Source organism: Rutidosis leptorrhynchoides, chromosome 10 (genome assembly GCF_046630445.1).
Source record: "Rutidosis leptorrhynchoides isolate AG116_Rl617_1_P2 chromosome 10, CSIRO_AGI_Rlap_v1, whole genome shotgun sequence".
In the NCBI taxonomy this organism is placed as follows: Eukaryota; Viridiplantae; Streptophyta; class Magnoliopsida; order Asterales; family Asteraceae; genus Rutidosis; species Rutidosis leptorrhynchoides.
Window position 1 is genome coordinate 196,936,395 of NC_092342.1, and position 17,175 is coordinate 196,953,569.

The window sequence follows — 17,175 nt, forward strand, 5'->3', positions numbered from 1 at the left end:
TTATGAACATAGATTCTACCTCAAGTTCCTTGGATAAGTTTGCTGTAAAAGAGGAGTAAGAAGCTAGAATCAAAAGGGTGATAGAAGTGGATGAAAGATTGGGAGTAAGTTGGTGTTCTTGGAGGGTTTTCTTGAAGTGTTTTTGTATGGTTTTCTTATGGTGTTTTAGTATGGTTTTTGAAGCTAGATCTTCTTGGAAACTTTGCTGAATTGATTAAGGGTTTTAAGGGTTGTGAAAGAGTGTGTGTTTAACTAAAAATGAGGTTAGAAAATGAACTAGAAATGGTGATACTTATAACCTAAAAAAATGTGTATCATGTAATACATGATAAGATTTTTAGTTTGTAATTTTGTTAATTAGTCAAGTAATCATCCAAAAGTAATTACCTAGCTCTAAGGGCATGAATAATGGCTGGTTAGGTGGTGATTTTGATGTGTATTTACTATTAGTAAATACGTATAGGAGCTAGGTATGATACGAGTACAAATACTCTAGGTATACGTATAGAAATTTTGTGAAAAATGAAATGAGGATTCAAATATAGCTATCTTTTGTGAATACACTTATATGGTTTTATGTATTTAAGTTCTTTAAAAGTAATTAAATACATTACTTATACAATATATGTATAACATTATAAGTCTTAAGTATTTATGTCAAATAACGTTACGTATAGTTATTGTTTTGAAAACTTAAGTTAGTAGTTTCAAAATACACATATAACTTGTTGTTATTAATACAAAATGAGATATTAAAACATTTATTAATCATGTTAAATATGTATATATACATTTATATACACAAACGTATAATTATCATATATTGTATAGTTCGTGATATCATCGGTCAAACTAGACGGTCAAACGTTGTGTAAAACTCTTTTCGGAAATATCAGTCTCGACAATTTGGATTGCTTATCATGTTGGCAAGGTTTAATTTATGTAAATATTGATCTTATAAGTATAGAATGATCGAAAAAGTGCGGGTCGTTACATAAAACTTCATAATCGTTACATCATAATAACATTCTCATTGTTAGCCATAACGACCTCTATCAAATTTCGGGGACGAAATTTCTTTAACGTGTAGGTACTGTGACGACCCGAAAATTTCCGACTAAATTTAAACTTTATCTTTATATTATTCTGACACGATAAGCAATGTTTGTTAAGTTAAACCTCAAGGATTTTAAACTATGTTTATACATTCATTTAAACCTCGACCAAATTCCAATGATTCACGAACCATTAAATGAACATATATGAATATGTATGTATATGTGTATATGTTATAAATTGAAAATGTCAACAAAGTATTTAAACATATAATGCTTTATACGAACGTATTTGTTTCAATATGATTATCGACGAAATTAAAAAAATATATATTAAATGATTGAATTATCAGAAACATTGAATTATGATTACAAGTCTCTGTTGAGAGGTCCACTATGATTTGAGAAAATCTATTCCTCTTAACGATATTCGGAATAATTTGTAAAGCTATTTATAAATAAAAATAAAAAGTGTCATTTACGAAAGTTAGACAAAAGCTAGTGGAAAATTGGTTTCCATAATATTCTATTAATCTATTTTCAAACGTACAAAAACATTTTTAGTTTAAAAAGAACTTTATTATTAAAACGTATATAACTTTTATAAATATCTAGAATCACTTTTGACAACTCATTACTTAACCATTATAATAAATATAACGATATTTATATTTTATTTCATTAAATATATATAACGATTTAAATTAATATTATATATATTTATACGCGTATTATACATACATAGTTTTTATACTTTTACTATACTTTAACTTTACCTTTACTTTACTTTTACTTTACTTTAACTTTAATAATTCACTTTAATAATTCATACTTTAATAATTCACTTTAATAATTCATACTTTAATAATTCACTTTAATAATTCAAAAATCTATTATAAATAGAATTCAATAGGTTTAATTATTTCATAGAAACTTGAAAATATATTTCTCTAAACTCTCTCAATCGATTTACATATATATATATATATATATATATATATATATATATATATATATATATATATATATATATATATATATATATATATATATATATATATATATATATATATATATATATATATATATTTGCTCTGTATTATTTCAAGATATTATTAGTATACATAAAATATTACGACGGAGTGATGTCCGAGTGATTTCAAAATAGTTTTTTGAATGAGTCGAAGCTAAGGAAATTATGGGATATAGCTATGGAGGTGATGGGTATGGTTCATGGGTATGCTCATGAGGTCAATCTAGTGTTTATCATCTCCGTTGCGTCTACGTACTTTCCTGCAATATTGAATATCAATATTGATACGTGAGCACTCATAACTTAACTTTTATATATCAATAGTGTATCCCTGACTAGTGCTCGAGTATATAGGATTATGCATGCTTGTACATTCGATATTGTCCTTAGATAGGTTTGTTGAATCCTGAATTAGATACATATGCTACTGAGATAGGGTATATGATATGCATGTCATTGGAAAGCTAGCAAAAAATTAAGAACTTTTCATTTAGATATCGAATGGTTCGATGAACGGATTAGAAGTTATAGTCAACTGAATTTTAGTATTATTGTTAAAATGATTATTATTACTATCGTCGTTATTATTTTAATAGAAATATCATTGTTATTATAAAATATCATTATTAATATTATGTTAGTATTATCATTTTATCATAATACCATTTTTAGTAAATATAAATATTGTTATAGAATAATAATAATTATTATTACAAAATAATACAACTTTTACTTATTATTATTATGATTAATATTATTTTATCAAATAAATAGGGGATACAAAGATATTTTTCACCACGCGTAATATAATTACATTAATAATACTTACCACTATAGTTTTACGATATTAAGTGAACTTTATAAATTTTACTACTTAAGATATATAAAAGTATATTTTATTATATATAAACGTTAATATAAATTTTTATTAATAAATGACTTTTATTATTATAAAATCTAATAAATATATTTAAATATATAAAACGACTATAGTTAAGTTATATAATAAACACGTATAAATTTTAGAAGTCATTTTGGGTCAAGTTGACTTTTGTTGACTTTTGCATATTAGTCTCGAGCATTAGGATTGTGGTACATTATGACTTGACCAAAAATTGTTAGACAAATATTGACCAACATATAAATATATATAATTAATATAGGTTCGTGAATCCGAGGCCAACCTTGCACTTGTTAAATGACGTTATATGTATTTTTACTACGAAATACAGTATGGTGAGTTTCATTACTCCCTTTTTATATATATTTTTGGGCTGAGAATACATGCGCTGTTTTATAAATGTTTTACGAAATAGGCACAAGTACTAAAACTAATTCTATGTGGGTTTAAACCAGAAATATACCCTTAGCTTGGTAACATTAAACTACTTGTCTATGTACGGTAGGCGCGAATCCTAAAGATAGATCTATTGGGCCTGACAAACCCCATCCTGACTATGGGATGCTTTAGTACTTCGAGGTTATTTTAAACACACCTGATCTGGTGTACTTCAGAGGGTAAAACATGAACGTTAAGGCTTGTTACCGGGTGCCTACAACTTATAGAATACTTTTATACACTTGCGAGTGTACATATATTCATAAACGAAAATCTTGTGGTCTATTAATATATTGAAATGATTGTTATGATAAATCTATGAACTCACCAACCTTTTGGTTGACACTTTAAAGCATGTTTATTCTCAGGTATTAAAGAAATCTTCCGCTGTGCATTAGCTCATTTTAAGGATATTACTTGGAGTCATTCATGGCATATTTTGAAAGACGTTGCATTCGAGTCATTGAGTTCATCAACATTATTATTATGTCAATTATAGTTGGATGTATTATCAAATGGTGTGCATGCCATCAACTTTCGTTGTAAAGAAAGTTTGTCTTTTAAAAACGAATGCAATGTTTGTAAAATGTATCATATAGAGGTCAAATACCTCACGATGTAATCAATTATTGTGAATCGTTTATAATATATATGAACGGGTCCTTTCAGCCACTATTGAATTATGTGGACATGATAATTACCACCAGTTGATGTGAATGTTATGTATCGAGAGAATGATTTTTATACACAGGTTATGTGTATTAGTTTTTGTGCACGAGATATGTGTACGGTTACTAAGATTTATGAAAGATGATTTTGTACACGAGAAAGGTGTACTGTATTTAAAAGATATCGCATGTACATTACAGGTGGGTATAGAATTCGGGCCCATTTATACCATGCAGGATTTAAATCTTGTGGTCTATCAAAATGACGAATTTTATTGTTTTATGATAAACCTATAAACTCACCAACCTTTTGGTTGACACTTGAAAGCATGTTTATTCTCAGGTATGAAAGAAATCTTCCGCTGTGTTTTTGCTCATATTACATGGAGTCGTTCATGGCATATAGAGGTCAGAACCTCTTAATGCGACCAACTGTTGAAGACTTCGTCCGAATGGATTAGGACGGGTCCTTTCAGTTGGTATCAGAGCGGTGGTCTTAGTGAACTAGGTCTTGCATTAGTGTGTCTAACTGATAGTCATTAGGATGCATTAGTAAGTCTGGACTTCGACCGTGTCTACATGTCAAAAGTTTTGCTTATCATTTTTGTCAGAAATCAACTGTTTATCATCCTTAGGAAATCATCTGCTTATCATTCTTAGTCTAGACACATCTTACTGCATTGATTGCATGAATAGTGTATAGACAAAAAATTATATCTTAGCATATCTACTAATCCATATCTTAGCGTATCTGTCACTGTAGACTTTATCTGACACATTTCCTTAATTTTATCGGTAACTCACGGGATCTTTGGAAGTATGTATAGATATTCTATATATAATTAGAATATCATTCGATATTCGAAAATCATTTCATATCAAAACCCTTTAACTGATCGTGAGAGATGGATCCTACACCTAGCTTGGATTCCATTAGTTCCAGAAGCGATTTTGAGATGTATATTGAAGCAGACTCCGAAGTTAATGAATCAGAAGTGCCTCAACCATTTAGTTATTTTTCTTTCTAGAGGAGATGGGGGTGGGTCCGAGACTTAATCACTCGATGGAGAAATGAAGAAGGCGAGCCCTACCGCGAACCAAATTTACCTCCTAACATCGGAGAAAACAATGTACTCACCGGTGAACCTATGCGCAACACTGTATTCACCCTTCTTGCTAAAGTTTTCCCCCTCGAAGGTCGCGTTACTGCAATCTCAGAAAATATTCAACCTCTACTTTCGAATACCAATCGAAGGGGAATATTAGAAGAAGTTAGGGAACTTCGAATTGATAATCAAGATCTATCGAATCTGATGAGTGGATGGATAGAAATGATAAAAGGTAGGATAGAAACCCTGACAAGAATGGTGCGTGATCTACACGCTATACTTACCACACCAATATCATCACCAACCTCAACACCAACAACACTGGTAGCACCGACAACAACGGTACCACCATCAGCAGCACCAGCAACATAACCAGTACCAACAACAACAACATCATCACACGTCTCAACCTCGTAATCTATATCTCAAGCATAATCATCATTCTACGAATCGTTCTACATAAACTATCTTCGTCCTTCATGGCGATTATGTAATCTCCAATGTTTTAGAGATTATGTACTCTAGTTCTAGCCACAAATCTAATGAGTTTAATATCACAATGACTCATTAATTCCATGATTACGTCTAAAGAAAATATATATGTATATATGTTTTCATAAGGATTGTAATTAAAAGTTGTATTGTACAAACTGTTAATGATGAAAATATTTTAACGAGTAGGTAATACCCGAGGAAATATTTATAATCCACATTAATAAGTTACACTGTACATTCTTTGAATCTGATTCAACGATAATTTACTATTCTACTTACATCCACAGATATATGAATCCATTCACCACAAAATAACCATATTCATCCAATTTCATATTTGGATTTTGATTTATCTGAATCCAACAAATGGCATAATGAAGAAAACATTTGTCAAAATAAAATTTGTTAGAAACAAACAAATTAACTATGAGAAATTTTGTTAAGAATCCACGCTAACTGTTCCTAGCTAATTGTTCCTAGCTAACTGATTACATTTTATATTATCGCAATTTAATTATCGCAATTTACATTCTCGCAATTTTATTTATCGTCATTTAATTTCTGTTATTTACTTTATGCACTTTATTTATCGTTATTTAATTTCTGTTATTTATTTTTACGCACTTTAAATATCGGGACACGTATACAAGGTTTTGACATATCATATCGACGCATCTATATATATTATTTGGAATAACCATAGACACTCTATATGCAGTAATGATCGAGTTCTCTATACAGGGTTGAGGTTGATTCTACAATAATATATATAATTTGAGTTGTGATCGAGTCTGAGACATGTACACGGGTCACGATATGTATTAATTAATTCAAATATTATATATCAAATTATATATGAATTGTTGAACTGCTAACTGTGGACTATCAATCGAGGACTACCAACATTGGACAATTAAAATGAATTAAAATATTGATTATAACATATGAAACTAAACATATCTTCAAGTTTGCCACTTGATTTCATCTTACACCTCATTTGTATCTTGACGATTACAATCTGTGTTCAAACCTTTAATGATTCTTGAAAACACCTCAATCGAGAGGATGAACCGACCACACTTCATCTACGGAAGAAAAGATTAATGCATATAGTTATGCACCTGAAAAACTCTCGGAACCTGAACAAACGTTTGACACGTATCTGTGCTAACTCTTTGGCGTTGTTATTACTGAAAATAACTTTTCAATCCCTTTTCCAAATTAGCCAATTTTGTCACAGCTCCAGCAAGTCAACTTCGAATTTTCATTCGAAACAACCTTATTATCACCTTGATTTATATGCAAGCTCTTTTATTGTTACCAGAGAACCTTTTATATTCCACCATATTACCATCAGCGTTTAATCATCTAAAAACACAATACTCCTAAAACCACCTCGGATTGATAACCGATGATTCAGATATGGTAGCATTAAATGCAGAGGAAACAGTAAAATTCTAGGTGGCCTAAATGACCAACAGTTTGATGATAAAGAATGGAATGTTGGGAACGCTCGATAGAAAATTTGGTACTGAAAAATGAATTGAGCTAACCATGAAGGAAACCAAGAACAAATACAAGGACTAAACCCTATATTCAAAGAATCCAGGTAATTCTGAATCCGATAAAATCTTTAGAGAATATCTTGCTCTGAAATCATGTTAAAATCTTGCGGAAAATTTTTCTTCATCAACCTTCGAACTTAGAAATTTCCAAAATATCATCATAAATATCTTCGATATTTCTGAGGATATTTTCATAAATATTCTCGTCCGAAATTATCTACCTCTTCGTGTTTTCTGTATTCCATTATATTGGAAACTTCTGTAAAATCTAAGTATAAATTATGAATGAATTGTGGAGAAGTGTTGGGAATTGAAGCATGAGTTAGTATAATATAATAACGCTTGGCCAATGTGATTATATTACAGTAAGTCATGTTGAGTTTCTAATGAAACGTGATGATGGTTCACAGTAGATCATACCATCATCATGTGTCATGCTACACAACTCTTTCATTCTACTTAACCTCCGAACATATCAAGAAATATATTCTTGATAGTTCTATCCTCAATAATTCTGGTAATTTAACCAATCAAATCGTTCGATTTCGTTCCTTTGTGCTTAGAATGTTATAATCATTCGAGACTCTATACCTATGAATTATGGACCATTATTCGCTTGATTTGAAGTCGGGGAGAGAAAACAAAAGCACAAAGCTTCGAAATAGGAGTATCAATTACAGCAAGTAGAAGAGATCATTAACTGTGGATGTCAATAATTAGGGAAAGACAAAAACAGGGTAGGACTATAAAAACCACAATACCAAGAGCGTTATAGAAGTAAAAGTATTCTTCTGGTGGAAGATAGAAAAGAAAAATGATGATAAATATGATTAATATAATAGCAAGGTTCAAGACAAGATTGAGCATATTAACAGATCTTTCAGGAGTAAGAATTAAGAAAGGAGGTATAGGAATGGTGAGGATAATGGAACGGAAGAGGTCAATTTATAATAAAATTATCTGACAGAGCAATCGAGGTAGATCATCGCATTTAATTGAAGAGATCCTAATTTCCTTAATTACCGAAGGATCAAATGTTATTCAGATTTCGAAGATTTCTTTGAATCCCTTGAATTCCGAAATTCAAACAAGACAACGTCAAAAATCAAGACGCAATTTTTTTTTCTAAATTCAACCATGACTAGTGAAAAGTTATGACAAAATTTATTTCCCTCATTCTACTATTTTGTGATAGCTTCACTCGTACACCTGAGTAATCGAATTATCTTAACCATATTACCCAATAGTAATAAAACTTCATTTATCAGCTCATATGCGTCATGAAAACGTACTTATTGTCATCCATTACCATCCCACTCAAATTTCGGGACGAAATTTCTTTAACGGGTAGGTACTGTGATGACCTGGGAAATTCCGACCAAATTTAAACTTGATCTTTATGTGATCTGGACACGATAAGCAAAATCTGTAACGTTGAGTCTCGAAAACTTTGGACACGACGATTCACAAAAAATTGTTTATATATATATATATATATATATATATATATATATATATATATATATATATATATATATATATATATATATATATATATATATATATATATATATATATATATATATATATATATATAAGTTGAAATGTAAAAGTTTTTATATTAATATTATTATTATCATTAATAATATTAATATTAGTATAACTAGTTTTATTAATCATTAATAATAGTATTATTATCATTAATATTATTAAACTTATTATTGATATCATTATTATTACTTTTATTAAAATTGTTATTAGTAGTATTATTACTAATTTTAAGTGATATTATTACTAATATCATTACGTCTATTATTATAATTCTCAGCATTTTTTATTTTTATTATCATTTCAAATAATACAAATAATATTATTATTAATAATAATATATTTATTTATAATTACTACTTATGAATATTAATATTAATTATGAGTAAAATCTTGTACAAGATCAACTTCCTGCTTTATATCACGATCTACTATTCTATTTCTTTGTTGTTATCTCAATCAAATTCACTACTACCAAATTGATAGGGTCAAAATCGTTGGTAATCAGAATCAAGTTTTTATTTGCTTTATTAATTTTTTACGTACGATAGATATTGTTGTCTAATTCTATGTGACCATTTAACAATCAAGAATAGTGCATCAACTATTGGATTACCTCACTATATTAGTGTATATATATCCCTTATATGATATGATTATTAATGAAAAGAAAGGCAGGATTCTTAAATATATAGCTCCCTACCTTTATCAACCATTAAACTATCACTACCACCGATCATTGTATTCGTTCTTTCAACCAAACCACCAAACCATCGAGACTTTAGGGATTCTTGATTCAATCGACCTCTTTCTTATTAATTTCTACTACTTACCTAGACTGATACATATCACAACGAAACCATACACCACCCTCACTACTTATCAACCTAGCTGTCTTCGGTTTAGCTGCAACAAAACCAAAACCCACTTGGGTTTCTATTATTTGAACGTACAACATCAATCACCCCCACTTGAATTAAAAGTATATTATGATATTAATAAAGAATCGATGAATGATATATGTTGTTGCTGTTTTCTTTCAAAAAGACGAACCCCACACCCCACTAGTAAATCCCTCGTTCACATTCAATTTCCATGTGAGACAATACAAAACTAACAACCACAAATCAAGCATCACCTCTGTCAACGTGTTACTTTTTGCAGCAGTTTGTAAAACCCTATCATAGACACCACCTTAAATCACCCTTGCCGAAGACCGAAGACAACCATTGAATGAAACACTGCTGCAACAGATGCAGTTCCTGCTTCCTGCCTCCTGCTTCATTTTGAATAGCAAAAGACTATGTATCTGCTTCTGTTTCTAAAACGTGAGTATAATATAACCATAATGTTACCGTAATAAATATAAGATATAAATTAGATTAGGTTTTATATTTTATTTTCTTTTCGCTGCTATGGAGTTGGTAATAGGTAGTGGAGCCAGAGTTTTGGAAAGATTGCCATTAACTTTAATCGATATGATTAGATATTACTAATCTGAGGGACCGGGGTAATACAATAATAGGAAGTAAAATACAAATGGTGACATCCCTAATCCCTAATGATTTATAAAATTTGCTGCATGATCCATTAAGACATCGAATAGGGACATTTGATCGACGTGTATTTTTGTAGTTAATGGCAGACAAGTCTAAACCACTTGACTTAATAAAGTGGTTACATGTTACATATAAAGATAATGTAAAAGAAAGTGTTAGGGTGGAACTTTGGAATCGAAAACAGAAAAACTGATAATCTTCTAATTGGGGCAACGATTTCATCTGTTGAGCCATGTCTCAATTTCTGTTGGGCCAAGTTCATGTACATCTTACTGGGCCGAAATGATACATCAACTAGAGGGAGGGAACGTATAAGATGATGAAAAAGTAATATTTTTTTTATGATAATCATGATGATTATGAAGATGTTGAACGGGATGTTATTGTTATTACAATAGGATAACGATGAGGATTATGGTTAGAATAATGATGATCGAAAATAAATAGTGATGGCAAGATAAATAGATGTTAAGGTAATGATAACCGTTTGTTATGATACTGATCATGATTTACGAAAGTTATTGATCACGAAGTGGTTATGATAATGATACAGAGGATGTTAGTTTAAGATTATGATTTTATGTGTTCGGTGATGAGATAATAGTTTAAATGATAATAATTAAGTATGGTGTTAATGATTCAATGTTAAGCGTAAATGATGAAGACCAATGAAAGTGTTAATGAATTAAAAGAATTTAGGATGGAAATTATAACAGAAAACGAGCCACCTTGAATGGTTAAGGGGTGTGGTCGTGGAAATAGGATGTCACGGGTTCGAAACTGGTTAGGTATACTACCTTAATGGTTAAGGGGTGTGGACTACTACCTTAATGGACTTATGTTAGGTATACATATTATTATTATTGTTATTATTATTATTATTATTATTATTATTATTATTATTATTATTATTATTATTATTATTATTATTATTATTATTATTATTATTATTATTATTATTATTAGAAGTATCTTTATTGTTAAAAATATTATTATTAGTAAAATTATCATACTTACTAAATTTATCATTTTATTTTCATTAACACTATCATTATTATTATTAATATCACTAGTAATATTTTTTTAATATTAATACAACAAATATTATTTATCTAAAATATATTTATTACATACCTATACAAATATTACATAGTTTTGTATCTTTAAACAAAATATTATTTTTATTAAGTAATACATAATATATAAATATCTTATACAATATAGATAGTAATATGATTATATAAGTAAAAATTAATCTTAATACATTATAAACTTAATTAATTAATATTATACGTGTTAATATATATATATATATATATATATATATATATATATATATATATATATATATATATATATATACTTGATATAGGTTCATGAATCCGAGGCCAACCTTACACTTGTTGAATGACGTCATATGTATTTTTACTACAAAATACAGTATGGTGAGTTTCATTTGATTCCCTTTTACTCTTTACATTTTTGGGACTGAGAATACATGCGCTGTTTTTTACAACTGCTTTATTAAATGCTTTTGAAATATATTTTGAACTACGAATACATGAAATGCTTTTATAAATGTTTGATGAGATAGACACAAGCAAAACATTCCTCGAATGAATTATTATGTAGACAGAAGTTCTGCGGATTATTATTGAATTATGTGGACATGATAATTGCCACCATTGAATTATGTGGACATGATAATTGCCACCATTGAATTATGTGGACATGATAATTGCCACCATTGAATTATGTGGACATGATAATTGCCACCAGTTGATGTGAATGTTATGTATCGAGAGAATGATTTTTATACACAGGTTATGTGTATTAGTTTTTGTGCACGAGATATGTGTACGGTTACTAAGATTTATGAAAGATGATTTCGTACACGAGAAAGGTGTACTGTATTTAAAAGATATCGCATGTACATTACATGTGGGTATAGAATTCGGGCCCATTTGTACCATGCAGGATTTAAATCTTGTGGTCTATCAAAATGACAAATTTTATTGTTTTATGATAAACTTATGAACTCACCAACCTTTTGATTGATACTTGAAAGCATGTTTATTCTCAGGTATGAAAGAAATCTTCCGATGTGTTTTTGCTCATATTACATGGAGTCGTTCATGGTATATAGAGGTCAGAACCTCACAATGGGACCAACTGTTGAAGACTTCGTCCGGATGGATTAGGACGGGTCCTTTCAAATAACAGCTTACCAAGACTGTTTGGTTGTCGAATACTAACCAGGAGAAACAGAAACAAGATAAATCGTGCTCCAGCAATTTAAAAGGTTTCGGTATAGGTGGAGATCGGGTTTCATATTGGTGATCATAGGCTGAAGGTGGTGATCGGGTGGTGTAATGTTCGATAATATGAGAAAAGTGTGGTGGAGATGAATGTTTTGGTTTAGTCCTATGTTTAGTAACGAACAAACAACAGCTCATGAGGTTTTGGTTTGTGTTTATGGTGTGTGGTTATCGAAAACAGGAATACATATGGAGTAATCGTGCGTGTGTATGTATGTGGGATTGGGTTGGGTTAAAGATCCAAAACAGAAATAATGTGTTGTTAATGGTTTACATCAAAGAAGGTGGCGGCTGTTCATGGTTGTCTATGGTGGTTAAGGAGATGGTTATGTGTAGGTGGAGTTAAGGGTGAGATCAAAGTGAGTTTTGATTTCGTGTTTAAGTAATGAGAACCGTATAGGTTCGATTATGATTATAGTTTATGGGTTGGGAAGTTCATGGTGGTGATGAATGTTACTTTGGTCGAATATAAAAAAAAGAGGAAATAAATGATGCTAGTTCATTTCATATATGCAGTGTATATGTAATCTAACTATCTAAATATATACATAAGTTATATAGATGTAATTTTTATAATGATTAATAATTAATATTAATAATAATAATAAGGTAGCGATTGTCAATAAAGTAAAAGAAGAAGAAAACAAGAAGTGAATCAAACGTGCTTATTAAATTTTTAAATTCTGCCGACACTATTTGTCTATAATTCATGGACTGGAGTATCATGCTCCGTTGATAATTAGTGGCGGATGAAAGTCTTCAGAAAAATCTCAAATTTGTAAATTAACTATATTTATTTATTTTGGTCATTATGGTATAAAATTCGATTATTAATTTATTAAATAAAAATTTTCATCTACTGTCCACCTCATTTATGGGTGAAATATATAAAAAAAAAATGTTAAAACTTATCAAATAGTTCCTAAATACATTTTTAATAAGTTTAAAATTTATAGAACTCATTTTCGTGTCACCGTTTATTCTAAAATTACGTAAGTTTGAATTTAACTTGCTTAATATTAATCGAAATATCAAACGAGTTTTACAATCATTTAATATTTATTTTTAATATACTTTATTTATATATAGAGATATAATTTAAATAATAATTATTATAATATCTTATTTTTATTTTATTAATTTTTAATAACAACAACATATAATATTTAAAGTTATGTTTACAATTATTATATATATATATATATATATATATGTATATATATATATATATATATATATATATATATATATATATATATATATATATATATATACACCTATCAAGTTGCAATTAATTGTTCGTGAATCGTTGAGATCAGTCGAAGGTCAATAGAATGAATGAAACAGTTCAAACTTTTTGAGACTCAACCTAACAGACTTTGCTTATCATGTCGAAATCATATAAAGATTAAGTTTAAATTTGGTCGGAAATTTCCGGGTCGTCACAGTACCTACCCGTTAAAGAAATTTTGTCCCGAAATTTGAGTGAGGTGGTCATGGCTAATAATAAAAATGTTTTCATGACCAATATGAGTTGATAATTAGAGGTTTATCGTCATTGGATAATAATGATAAAATAATTCGATTATCTAAGGATACGAAGGAAGCTATCGCAAAAGAGTGAATTGAAGAAAAATAAGATTTTCCTTAGCTTTTGACGTAGACAGGGTTGAATTTAGAAAATAAGGTACGTCTTAACTTTTGACGTAGTCATGGTTGAATTCCGGAATTCAAGGGATTTAAAGAATATCTTGGAAATCTATAAGATCTGATTTTTCGGGATTTAAGGAAATTAAGATCTCTCAATTAAATGTGATAATCTGTTTCGATTTCAACGTCTGATACTCCCACTATAAATGAACCTCTTTCGTTCCATTATTTTTACCATTTCTATACTCAATTCCCAAATTCAAAAGATTGTGAGAATGCTTAATCCAGTTCCGATCCTGGTCCTTATCCTTACTATCGCAACAATCATTCTCCTTTTCCAACTTCCACCGGAACAATCTGTTTACTTCTACTATTACCTTGGGTGATACTATTCTTAATTATACCGTGTCTTTATATTGCTATTCGTATTAATATCCACGGATTGTAATTTCTGCGTTTGGGTTTTATATCTTCCCATATATTTCGATGTCCCTGCTTCTGTCTCCTATAATCATTGCAATTCACAGTTAATGCGCTCTCTTATTTGCTGTGATTTATACCCCCTTTCTATTTCGGAGCTTCATGCTTTTGTTTACTTTTCGTAAGTAATAGTCCAGAATTCATAGGTATGGAGTTTCGAATTACCATAATATAAAAGGTAGAAAGGAAAGGTAGTAGCACGATTTGATTGATCAAATTACCTGAATCACTGAGAATAGAACTATCAAGAATATATTTTCTTGATATGTTCAGAAGTTAAGCAGAATGAAAGAGTTATGTAACATGGCACATGATGATGTTATAATCTGTGAATCATCACGTCCCATTAGAAACTCAGCATGACTTACTGTAATATAATCACGTTGATCAAGTGTCATTATATTATACTAACTCATGCATCAGTTTCTATATGATGTAACACCGATAGCACGAAGAGATTAATAATTTCAGATAAGAATAGTTATGAAAATATCTTCAGACCTATGGAGGATATTTATAATGAAAGATATGATGATATCTTGGAATTTCTAAGTTCGATGGTTAATGAAGGAAGATTTTTCGCAAGATTTTAACATGAGCACGGAGCAAGTTATTAGTTAAAGACTTCAGCAGGCATTGAATCATTTGGATTCTTTGAATGCAAGTTTAGTCTTTGTGATTTGTCCACGGCTTCCTTCATAGTTTCGCCTAATCTGTTTTTTTTGGTACTAAATTTTCTATTGAGCGTTTTCAACACTCCATTCTTTATCATCATATTGTTGACTGTTTAAGTCATCGTCAGTTTTCGCTGCTTTATCAGCTTTCTCAAAATTCAAAGAATTGATTCGTAGTCTAGAGTGTTGTTCAGAGTTTCAGAATGAGAGATCATGATCTTAAGAGATAAATGTTATATGTATATATAACTTTTGATGTAGAAATGCTGCGAGATTCAAAATACTGATTGCTAATAACTGGTAATTGGTATGGCAATTCTCGTTACAAGATGCCGATGAGTTTATGATAAGACTTCAATAGATAAATATAATGATTTGTTGAAGAGATTTAAGCCAAGTAGCAATGAGGTTGCTGGTACATCTGCTGGTTAAATGATGGAATATAAAAGTTTCCCTGATAACAATAAAAGAGCACGCATATATATCAAGGTTATAATAAGGTTGTTTCGAACGAAAATTCGAAGTTGACTTGCTGTAGCTGTGACAAAATTGACTACTTTGAAAAGGGATTGCAAAATTATTTTCGGTAATAACAACGCCAAAGAAGCTAGCACAGATACGGGTTAAACATTTACTCAGGTTCCGAGAGTTTTCAGGTGCATAACTATATGCATCAATCTTTTCTTTCATAGATAAAGTGCGATTGGTTCATCCTCTCGATTGGGGTGTTTTTAAGAATCATGAAAGTTTGAACGCAGATTGGAATCGTCAAGATACAAATGAGGTTTAAGATGAAATCAAGTGGCAAACTTGAAGAATTATTTAGTTTCTTATGTTATAATCAGTATTTTAATTCATTTTAATTGTTCGATAGTATTCGTCCACAGTCGATAGTCCACAGTTAACAGTCCAATAATTCATATATAGTTTAATATATAATATTCGAATTAATTAATACGTATCGTGACCCGTGTACATGTCTCAGACTCGATCACAACTCAAACTATATATATTATTGTAGAATCAACCTCAACCCTGTATAGCTAACTCCAGCATTACTGCATATAGAGTGTCTATGATTATTCCAAATAATATATATATAGATGCGTCTACGTGTCCCGATATTTAAAGTGCGTAAAATAAATAACAGAAATTAAATGACGATAAATAAAATTGTGATAATTAAATTATGATAAATAAAATGCGATAAATAAATTGCGATAATAAAATGTAAACAGTTAGCTAGGAACAGTTAACTAGGAACAGTTAGCGTGGATTCTTAACAAAATTTCTCATAGTTAATTTGTTTGTTTCTAACAATTTTTATTTTGTCCAATGTTTTCTTCATTATGCCACTTGTCAGATTCTGATAGGTCAAAATCTTAATATGAAATTGAATGAAAATAGTTATTCTGTGGTGAACGAATACGTATGTCTGTGGATGTAAGTAGGATAGTAAATGATCATTGAATCAAATTCAAAGAATGTACAGTGTAACTTATTAATGTGGAATCTAAATATTCATCGGGTATTACCTACCCATTAAAATATTTTCATCATTAACAGTTTGTACAATAAAACTTTTAATTACAATCTATATGAAAACATATATACATATATATTTTCTTCAGACGTAATCATGGGTTTAATGAGTCAATGTGATATATTAAACTCATCAGATT